Raw genomic sequence first — 11390 nt, forward strand, 5'->3', positions numbered from 1 at the left:
AGGTCCATGCTTCGTGATGCTGGCATTCTATCCTAACAATCAAAAACGGAGAGTGGCTTCCCAGCACCTCACCCCTCTGGGGAACTTCCTGGGGACTAGATGGGGGTGGGAGGGATCTTTTGACTGCAGTCCATAAACACATGCAACTCTCTACCCTCACTCTCCGGCACCCCTTCCCCCACCCCCCTGTTGTTCTGAGCTGGACACGAGGTAGTGTCAATGTGTAATCTCAGCTACTCAGGAGGCTGAGGAACATGGACCAAGAGTTTAAGGCAAGCTGAACTACGAAATTAGTGTGAGGGCAGCCTGGAATACCCAGTAAGTCCTTGTCAATTAAAACAGAAGGAGGAGGAGGTGGAGGAGATGGAGGAAGAAGAGAAGAAGGAGAAGGAGAAGAAAAGAAAGAGAGAGAGAGAGAGAGAGAGAGAGAGAGAGAGAGAGAGAAAGAAAGGAAGGAAGGAAGAAAGGAAGAAAAAGAAGAAAGAGCGAGCTAGCTGGGTGGTGGTGGTGGTACACACCTTTAGTCCCAGCACTCAGGAGGCAGACACAGGCATGTATCTGTCTGTGAGTTTGAAGCCAGCCTGGTCCACAGAGTGAGTTCCAGGACAGCCAGGACTACATAGAGAAACCCTGTCTTGAAAAACCAAAAGAGAGAGAGAGAGAGACAGAGACAGAGAGAAGGAAGAAATTGCCATGGGGAAGGGGGTGAATGAACTTTAATGGGGCTGAGCAAGGTGAAAATATGAGAGGGAAGGGAGAGGAGGCCCACAGAAGTGAGGATGTAGAACAGGAGGGGGAGGAAAGGAGAGAAGGGGGTAGGAGTGAGGAGGCAGGAGGGGGAGGAAGGAGCGAAAGGACCAGTAAGAGAAGAGGGCCTCGCTCAGCAGGATCACCCCTAGCTTGCCTTGCGGTTCTAGATCTAACCAGCTTACGTCTTGATGAGTGAGAGAAAGGAAGACACCCTCCACCAGTCCACTCAGGCTAACCTGACAAGCCTATGGTGGGGTGAGGGAACGGGGCAGATGTCATACCGACCTAGTTCACACATACTAGCACCTGGTGACCCTCTTTGACCCCCAAGGTCTTAACCATCCCTTGTTTAATAATGAAGGGAGATGAACCTTTTGGGTATTCCGGATAAGAATGAAAATAGTTGAGCAGCCACGGGTGGAAAGTCACGTGACAGTTCCCTCGGAATCCAACAGCCCAGCCAGCGTCTCCCTGTCTTCAGGTGGGGGAGTCGATAAACAAGTTGTGCTGTGTCTGCGCAGTGGAACCTCTGTTCCACCCTAAAAAGGACTGAAGGTGGCTGAGTCTGGAAGACCGTGCTAAGGGAAGAAGCCAGACACATCCGAAGAATGCTCTATGAGTCCCTCTATGTGAAAGATTCACAATGGGTGCAGCTGTAGACCTGCCCATCGGAAGGCAGAAGTGGGGGCAATGGCCCAGTGGGTCTGGCTTCCTTTTGGAGTAAAGGGAGTATTTAGAAATAAGATGGGAAGCAGGGTTTGCCCAGCATCCTGAAAGAAGGAGGCCCTTTGGAGTCCTTTTTATTTGATTTTATCTCCCCTGGCTCTGGCAGTTATTCACTTTAGCATGGCTGGTTTTATGTTATGTGAATTTCACCTCAATAAAAAATGAAAGGCTAGTTGGCTTTGGTAGAAAATGCCTGTCATCTCAGCACTTGGGAGGTAGAAGCAGGCTATCCGGAATTCAAGGTCACCTTGGCTACGTGGTGAGCTCAAGGCTATGTGAGACCCTCTTTCTCAAAAAAAAAAAAAAAAAAAAAAAAAAAAAAAAACACTTTTCAATTTAAAAAGTAAAGCAACTAAGAGTTGGTCAGGGAGTCACTGAGTCTACGTCTTTCAACATTTCTCCAACCTTCTTTGGAAACTAGCGCTTACGCCCACATGTCACTACCTTCCCCATGCCCAAGGGCAGCAAACACCTGCTCTGAAGTCTCGGATGGTGGTTGAAAGGCCCCAAGATGCTTCTTTGTGCGGGGAGGTGGCCTGTCCCAAAATCTCCTCCTCCACTGGGGAGTGAGAGCCTCCCTTCCAGGCCCTGCCTTCCAGAACTGCTGCCTTCCTGAGCAGGTGGCATGCACCGATCTGCATTGAGAAGCTCAGCTTTGTGCTTCAGTTATCATTGAACCATCTGCTGCCCCCACCAGGCCCACCTCCTCCTTGTCGTAGGTAAAGGGACTTGTCACCAAACCTGAGTTTGATTCCCCAGGACCTGCGAGGTGAGGTAGGAGACAATGATTCCCACAAGTTGTCCTCTGATTCTCTCACATGCACCATGGCGCGCACACACACACACACACACACACACACACACACACACACACAAACATACAATAAATGAAAGGCGGCTGGAGAGATGGCTCAGTTGTTAAGAGCACTTGCGGCTCTTGCAAGAGACTCCGGTTTGATTCCCAGCTCTCACATGGTCACTTGAAATCACTTGAACTCCAGTACCTGGGAATGTGATGCCCACTTCTGGTCTGCACAGGCACCTACATGCACACAGTACACAAACACATGCAAGCCCATACACATATACACAAAATAAAAATAGTAAAATAAATCTAAAAACATTGTTAGAAAATTTTAATTAAAAAAAAAATGTTTTTGGCTTCTTCAAGACAAGGTTTCTCTAGGTAGCTTTGGAGCCTGTCCTGGAACTTGCTCTGTAGACTAGGCTGGCCTCGAACTCACAGAGATCCACCTGCCTCTGCATTCCCAGTGCTAGGATTAAAGGTGTGTGCTAACACCGCCCAGCTTTTTTCTCTTCTTCTTCTTCTTCTTTTTTGTTTGTTTGTTTGATACAGGGTTTCTCTGTGTAGTTTTGGTGCCTGGCCTGGATCTCACTCTGTAGGCCACGTTGGCCTTGAACTCACAGGGATGTACCTGGCTCTGCCTCCTGAGTGCTGAGATCATAGGCATGCACCACGTCCACCTGGCCACTGGCCAGCTTTAATTTAATTTTTAATTAGGGGCCTGGTGGTGCACAGGCGGTGGTGCTCTCAGGAGGCAGAGGCAGGCAGATCTATGTGAGTTCAAGGCCAGCCTGGTCTACAAAGCAAGTTCAAGGAAAGGCTCCAAAGCTATACAGAGAAAACTTGTCTCAAAAAGAAAAGAGAGAGAGAGAGACCCAAAACAAAACAAAACAAAAAACAACAATAAAAAAGATAATGTATATAAAACTTTGGGGTTGGGGATTTAGTTCAGTGGTAGAATGCTTGCCTAACAAGCACAAGGCCCTGGGTTCGGTCCTCAGTTCCAGGAAAAAACAAAACAAAACAAAACAAAGCAAAAGAAAAATTTAAAGGGCTGAGTATTATAGGTTGAGCACTTACCCAGCACATCCAAGAACCTGGGTTCTATTCCCAGCACTGTAAAATAATGGGAGGCAGAGACAGGCAGATCTCTGAGTTCAAGGCCAGCCTGATCTATAGGGTGAGTCCCAAGACAGCCAGGGCTACACAGGAAAACCCTTTCTCAAAAAAAAAAAAAAAAAAAAAAACCAGGCTGGAGGCTGGAGAGATGGCTTAGAGGTTAAGAGCACTGACTGCTCTTCCAGAGGTCCTGAGTTCAATTCCCAGCAACCACAAGGTGGCTCACAACCATCTGTAGTGAGATCTGGTGCCCTCTTCTGGCTTGCAGTCATACATGCTGTATACATAATAAATAAGTAAATCTTTTTTAAAAAACAAACAAACCACTTATGATTATTATTTTTTAAAGATTTATTTATTTATTATGTATACAGAAGAGGGCGCCATATCTCATTACAGTTGGTTGTGAGCCACCATGTGGGTGCTGGGAATTGAACTCAGGACCTCTGGAAGAGCAGCCTGTGATCTTAACCTCTGAGCCATCTCTCCAGCCCACTTGTGATTATTTTTATCACCACTAAGCTAAGACCTCTGGAATCTCACACTGCTCACATTCTCTGTCCCTTTCCAAGGTGCTAGGCCCTGGGCTGGCTGCTAGGGAGCTGGCAGTACAAGGCCTTCCAGAATAATCCACACTAGCACACTGCTCCCCTCACAGAGGCTTCCACTCCCACCAGCTCTACAGACAGGATAGAGACCCTCAGCAATCTGAGGTCCTGACAAGCTTCTCATCTTCTTCTCAGTCAAACTGACATGCATGTTCATCTCTAATAAATGCCCAAGCCCTCCTGACCTCTGCAGCGCATCCAAGGACCCCAGGGCACAGCCACTCAGAGTGAGGTCTATGGATTGGGGCTGGCCTAGCTGCTGTTTGCCAAGGAGACAGAAACGGAGAATAACCTTGAAAAAACCACAGCAGCCATTTGACATTGAAGCACATGACTATTTCTGCTGTGTTTTACAAAAGCATGATGCACAGCCATTGGGACACTTAAAAACCAAGTCCCTCTATCATAAAGGTTTGAAAAGGCACTGCTGTGTCTGTGTGTGTGTGATGTGTGTGTGAATATATGTGTTATATGTGTATGAGTATGTATATATATATATGTATGTGTGTATGTATGTGCATGTGTGTATGTGTGTATGTATGTGTTATGTGTGTATGTATGTGTTATGTGTGTGTATGCATGTGTATGGATGTATGTGTATGTATGTGTGCGTGTGTGTGTTATGTGTGTGTGAATATATGTGTTATGTGTGTATGAGTATGTATATATATATATGTATGTGTGCATGTGTGTGTGTGTGTGCGTATGTATGTGTTGTGTGTATGTGTTCTGTGTATGTAACTATCATGATGCTGCCCTGACTCCTCCATGAAAACCCAGGACAGGATCTGGGAAGTTTCTGGATGGCTAGACATGTGGAGGTTGCTGAAGGGTGCCCAGAAGACGATATGGGAGTTCCGTGCCCTTCCCGATGCCTCACACGTGCAGCAATTCATCCGTTCTGTGGAATAGCCTTTATTTCTTTTTGTTGTTGTTGTTGTTTTGTTTTGTTTTGTGCTTTTTCGAGACAGGGTTTCTCTATAGCTTTGGAGCCTGTCCCGGAGAACTCACTCTGTAGACCAGGCTGGCCTCGAACTCATAGAGATCCACCTGCCTCTGTCTCCTGAGTGCTAGGATTAAAGGTGTATGCCACTACCGCCTGGCTTATTTCTTACTTAAATTTTTTTATTTTTATTTTATGTGCATTAGTATTTACCTGCATGTATATCTATGTGAGGGTGTCAGATCCCCTGGAATTGGAGTTACAGACAGTTGTGAGCTGCCATGTGGATGCTGGGAATTGAACCCAGATCCTCTAGAAGAACAGCCAGTGCTCTTAACCACTGAGCCATCTCTCCAGCCCCCTATTTGTTACTTTTTAATTTTTGTTCATGTATGTGTGTGTGTGTGTGTGTGTATGTGTGTGTATGAATGTGTGTGGTGTGTGTGTGTGGTGTATGCCCATGTGTATGTGCACATTCACATGCTTGTGAGCATGCACAAAGGCTGAAGGAAGACAGGCTGTCTTGTTCTATCGCTCTATCTATTCCCTTGGGGAAGGGTCTCTCCCTGAACCTGGAGCTAGGCTGGTGGCCAGCAAGTCCAAAAAAGATCTTCCAGACTCTTCCCCATCGTGTCCCACTGAGTACAAGCTGCCACACTGGGCTTTTTACATGGGTGTGGGGATTTGAAGCCAGGTCATCATGCTTTTATAATAACCACTCCTACCCGCTGAACTGTTTCCAGCTCTGGTGATACCTTTTATAAAAGATAAATCAGCAGCAGGATACGTCAGCATTGGGGAAGTTGAGACAGGAAGACAGCCTAACAACATAACAAGATTTTATCTTTAACAAACAAAAAAGGAAGCCAGGCAGTGGTGACGAACACCTTTAAACCCAGCACTTGGGAGGCAGAGGCAGACGGATCTCTGATTTCAAGGCAGACCTGGTCTAAGAGTGAGTTCAGCACAGCCAAGGCTACACAGAGAAACCCTGTCTCATAAAATGAAAAAAAAAAAAAAAAGAAAGAAAGGTTGGCACGGGTGCATCCCATGCCCTTGGGAAGTGGAGGCAGGAACGTCAGGACTTCTAAACCATTCTTAGCTATATATCCAGCTGGAAGTCAGCCAAGGCTATATGAGACCTTGTCTCAAATAAATAAATAAAATCAGCCAGGCAATTGTGGCACACACCTTTAATCCCAGCACTCAGGAGGCAGAGGCAGGTGAATCTGTGAATTCAAGTCCATCCTGGTCTACAGAGTGAGTTCCAGAACAGTCAGAGTTATACAGAGACACCCTGTCTCAAGAATAGATAGATAGATAGATAGATAGATAGATAGATAGATAGATAGATAGAAAATAAATAAGAAACAGTATAGCTGGGCGGTGGTGGCACACACCTTTAATCCCAGCACTCGGCAGAGCCAGGTGGATCTCTGTGAGTTTGAGGCTAGCCTGTGCTACAGAGCGAGTTCCAGAAAAGGCACAAAGCTACACAGAGAAACCCTGTCTTGAAAAACAAACAAAAAAAAAAAAAGAAAGAAAGAAACAGTATCAACCAGTAAATGTAAATAAGTATTTCAGAGTTTCCCTGTATTCTGCAAACAGTTGAAAGAACTAACACTGAACCCTCCTTTATAGATGATCCTCAGAACACAGATTGAGCAACCAGGGAGTGTGAGTGGTGTGGGATGGGATGATCTCAGGGTCCGAAGCCCCAGCCTACAGGATCTGGCCTAATTCTGCCAGCCTTATCTCTGATTGCCTCTTGCAACACAGGACAGGAGCACACATCCTGTACCTTCCCCTCACAGCCCAGGCCTTTGCCCAGCAGCCTAATACTGTTCCCCAGCACGGGCTTATCTTTCCCTTCCTCTGCACCCGTGGATACCTGACTCCCACTCTGAGGCCAGCTCAGATTCATTTCCTCCAGAAAGTTCTTCCAGAGCCCGCCCCTCTCCTCAGAAACACACACCAACAAGTTCTAGCTAAAATTCCCTCAGGCTCTTGAAAAACACACTTAGCTTTCTCTTCTTCTTCTTTTTTTCTTTTTTTTTTTCTTTCTGTTTTTCAAGATTGATTTATTTTGCTTGGTGTGGTGGTCCACGCCTTTAATCCCAGCACTCTAGAGGCAGAGGCAGAGGCAGAGGCAGAGGCAGGCAGATCTCCGTGAGTGAGTTCGAGGCTCTAAATGAGCCAGAGCCTTGCTCCCCTGCGCCCTGGCCTCTCCACCCTCCAGAGCACCTAGCACTGTGCTAGGTGGGTAGATTCTTTTGATCTAAGTCTCCTTCATATTCTCTGTCCCAGCCCTGGTGTCATAGCCCCTTCCCTCTGGGGTCTGACTCTCTCAGCAATAACTGTTGATATGCGACTGGGGACAAATATAGTGACATATAAAATATTAAGAACTGCAGGTTTGGGGGTATGAATTTTTTTCATATTTGTTGAGTAGGAAATCATGTTGGGTGTGTGTGTGTGTGTGTGTGTGTGTGTGTGTGTATGTGTGTGTATATGTGTGTGTATATGTATGTATGTGTGTGTATGTGTGTGTATATGTGTGTATGTGTGTGTGTATGTGTGTTTGTGTGTATGTGTGTATGTGTAGGGGGGAGTGGGGGGGTGTATTGTGTGTGTGTGGGTGTGTGGGTGTGTATGTGTGTGTGTGTGTGTGTGTATATGTGTGATACAAAACTCAAACAGTGAAAAGAGAAAGCACTCGTCTGTAGATGTGGAGGCAGAAGGGTCAGAGTTCAAGGTCACTCTTAGCTCCATAGTAAGTTACAGTCCAGCCATGGCTACACAGTGAGACCCTGTCTCAAAAACTAATTATGAGCCGGCCAGTGGTGGCGCACACCTTTAATCCCAGCACTCGGCAGGTGGATCTCTGTGAGTTCAAGGCCTCAAGGCTTGGTCTACAGAGAAAATTCCAGGACAGCTACACAGAGAAACCCATCTCAAAAAGCCAACTGAACAAAGAAACAAAAAAGTAATTGATTAATTTTCAACAATAAAAAAATGTTTTAAAGGAATATAGTAAGAAGTCAGTTTCCCTGCCCAGGTCCCGCCCCAGAAGTAGCCAGCTCCGACCCAGCCTTGCAGGGGTTCCATAATGTGGGCCGTTGTATTCTGTTACCCACACATGGACAGGATGCACACCAACACCTCACACCGGAGTTCTTGCTTTGTCAGTGCAGGTGAGGTGCCTCTTAATGGATGTTCAACGGCCTCCAGCACAGGAAAAACCCTCCTTGGTTCTCCCTGGAGTGGGCAGAGCGCGTCTGTGGATCCAGTCTCTAAAGCTCGATGGCAGGAGAAGGGAGGTGAGTTCTCGGGTTGCTGTTCCACTTTGTTCTACTTTGTTGTTGTTCTCTTGTGCTTTGTTTTGCCTGAGACAAGATCTCACTGCACAGCCCTGGCTGCCCTGGAACTCACTCTGTACACCAGGCTACCACTGAACTCACAGAGATCCTCCTGCCTCTGCCTCCAGAGCGCTAGGATGAAAGGTGTGGACCGCCCCAGCCAGTGTTGGTTCCCCTTATTTTGTTTGGTGGCGCTGAGGCTCTAACCCCCGGCCTCACACATACTAGGTAGGTGCTCTACCACTGAGTCACACCGCCAGTTCAAAACAATTTAACCATGAATCGTTACGCCTACTTTTGTCTTGACTCCCAGACCCATAGCAGCCAACCTTTCTCTTGGTCACTCCGTCTCCTAGTTATGTGGCAGTCGGAGAAACTGAGGGAGAGAAGGACCGCTGCGGGATCCAAAGCTGTGAGAGTCAGCCTCTTCCCTCACTGTCACAAAATACCCGAGCTGGTCGTGTTGGAGAGAGAAGGGCTGCTGGCTGCAGTCCGGCACCGGAGGCCCCACCACCTTAACCACAAGGTGAAGCAGTGCATCATGGTAGAAGCGCGTGGGGCGCAAAACTGTCCGTGAACATCGTGAGCCGAAGAGCAGAGGGGAGGGAAAGAATGAGGCCCCCATGACGCCCCTCAAGGACGCCCCTCCGATGGTCTAATCCCTCTCACTAGGGCCCAGCTCCTAAAGGCTCCACTATTTCCGATAAGAGACCCTAGAAACCAAACCTTTAGTATAGGAACCTTTTTCTTTTCCCCTTGGTATTTTGAGATGGGTTTCTCTGTGTAGCCCTGGCTGTCCTGGATCTCACTCTGTAGACCAGGCTGGCCTTGAACTCACAGAGATCTGCCTGCCTCTGCTTCCTGAATGCTGGAATTAAAGGTGTGGGCTACCATCGCCTGCCTGGCATACTATACAGACTTTTTGGGGGGGGGGGTGTGGGATAGTCTTCCTCGAGGATGAGCATACCATTGTTACCAAATCATCAGCCCTGGAAACATACATACAACTAATATTCTACAGATGAGCAGGATATAGTTAGGAATATATACATATAAACATTATATATATATATATATATATAAAGAGGCCATGAATTTAAAGACAGTAAGGAGAAGTGTATGGCAAGGTTTGGAGGGAGGAAAGGAAAGGGAGAAATGTGGTAACTGTATTATAATCTCCAAAATTAAAAAAGTTTGCTGGGCAGTGGTGGCGCACACCTTTAATCCCAGCACTCAGGAGGCAGAGGCAGGAGGATCTCTGTGAGTTTGAGGCCAGCCTGGTCTACAGAGTGAGTTCCAGGACAGGCTCCAAAGCTACACAGAGAAAACCCTGTCTCGAAAAAACAAAACAAAACAAAATTTTACAAGTTTAAGTTTTTATTTTACATACATAGATGTTTTGCCTGCATGTGTGTGTGTAACACTTATTGCCTGGTGCCCAAGGAGGCCAGAAGAGTGTGCTGGATCCCCTATTATAGACAGGTGTGAGCTATTACGTAGGTACTAGGACTCAAACATGGGTCCTCTGGAAGAGCAGCCAGGCTCTTAAGAGCTGAGTCATCTCTCCTGCCCCTAAAACATGGATTTTTGTTTTGTTTTGTTTTCCTGTTCTTTGTTTTTCAAGGCAGAATTTCACTGTGTAGCCCTGGCTGTCCTACAATTTTCTCTCTAGACCAGGCTGGTCTTCAAACTCAGCGATCCACTGCCTCTACCTCCTGAATGCTGGGATTATGCACCACCATACCCTTCTTCTTTTTCTTTTTTTTTTTTTTTTTTTCTTCTTCTTCTTCTTCTTCTTCTTCTTCTTCTTCTTCTTCTTCGTTTAACACATGTATTTTTAGGGAACTTTTTTTGGGGGGCCATGCTAAGACTTGAACTCAAAGCCTTGCACTTAGGTACCACCAAGGTATATCCCCAACCTTTCTTTGGGGGACACTTAAATCATAGCAGTACTTAAATGAAATCTGGAAAAAGCCCAGCATCATGAGAGCGAGGGGGGAAAAAAAAGAAGGAAAAAAAAATGCCTCCAGGATCCTGCCCACCCCAGAATCAGCAGAGGGCTCATCTCCCCTGCAAAGAGAGAAACTAAAATAACAATCGCTTCGTGTGGGAAGAAGGCAAGCAGAACACCCAAGGGCTTTCATGTCAGCAAGAGAGACTGAAATTAGCTCTGAGTGTGAACTTCCCGGCAGTGCAGGAGTGACATGATGCAGCCCCGGCGTCAGGGGGAAGGACTCTGGAGGACTCTTCACCGAGCTCATTAAGCTGAGGATGAAGGGTAGCGGCCCAGCCAGGCCTGCTGGGAGGCGGGGCCCAGGGACAGGTGATCACTAAAGCTGACAGAGTACATACAGCCTGGCGGTCCCCAGGGCAAAAGGTCAAGCGCTGGGTTAGGGAAGCAAGTCCCAGAAATTTATCGCCCCAAAGCCACCCACCACCACTGTTTGCAGGAGGGAAAGCCAAACTTATGAGCAACGCATTTGCTGAAGAACGAAAAACAAAAACCGGAAGCCTAGGGAAGTCGCAGGCCTGTCTAAGGCCTCCTAGGAGAGCCAGGGCTTGGGCCCAGGCCTTCCGTCCTCACAGCCAATGGGAGGACTGCCAGAGCCCTCCTCCTGAACTGGAAGCTTCCTGGACAGGACCCAGGACTCTGTATTTCTACCCACTCCCTCAAGTCCATTACACCTCTGCTTCATGGTACCACTCACCTCCCAAGAGCCCCGCCACGAAGCCCCAGAAGAGAGGAGTCGGCAGGGAAGGCCATGAGTCCATCTCCGGTCTAACACCTGAGCTGGGGAGGGACGGAGCGAATCCCAAACTCCCACCTCTCTGGTCCTCACCCGCCTCTATCTCAGACTCCTGTGATAGGAAAGTAGGCCAGTTTGGAATATGTCACAGATATTTTCGACATCCCCATCTGTACCAAAGCTTCTCGTGCAGCCAAGCAGGGTGGAGCCAGAGGCTTCCTGCCGGATGAGGGTACACCTGCTGCTTCTGGGGCTCAGAGCCCAGACTGGGGCTGGGGAGAGCCACCGCCCCCCCACCCCCGGATTCTGTGCAAGCACCCTTAGCCAGGATGG

General features: G+C 47.6%; 1 protein-coding gene across 1 annotated transcript in view; it reads right to left on the bottom strand.

Annotated features, from left to right (window-relative positions):
• Window positions 1-11066, bottom strand: part of Srcin1 (SRC kinase signaling inhibitor 1) — an 83436-nt gene extending 72370 nt beyond the window's left edge. The window contains exon 1 of the mRNA XM_036197379.1: window positions 11019-11066. The gene's annotated coding sequence lies outside the window, so the exon portion shown is untranslated. The remainder of the gene's footprint in view (window positions 1-11018) is intronic.
• Window positions 11067-11390: the final 324 nt, after the last annotated feature.

This window comes from Onychomys torridus, chromosome 8, assembly GCF_903995425.1.
Source record: "Onychomys torridus chromosome 8, mOncTor1.1, whole genome shotgun sequence".
Classification (NCBI taxonomy): Eukaryota; Metazoa; Chordata; class Mammalia; order Rodentia; family Cricetidae; genus Onychomys; species Onychomys torridus.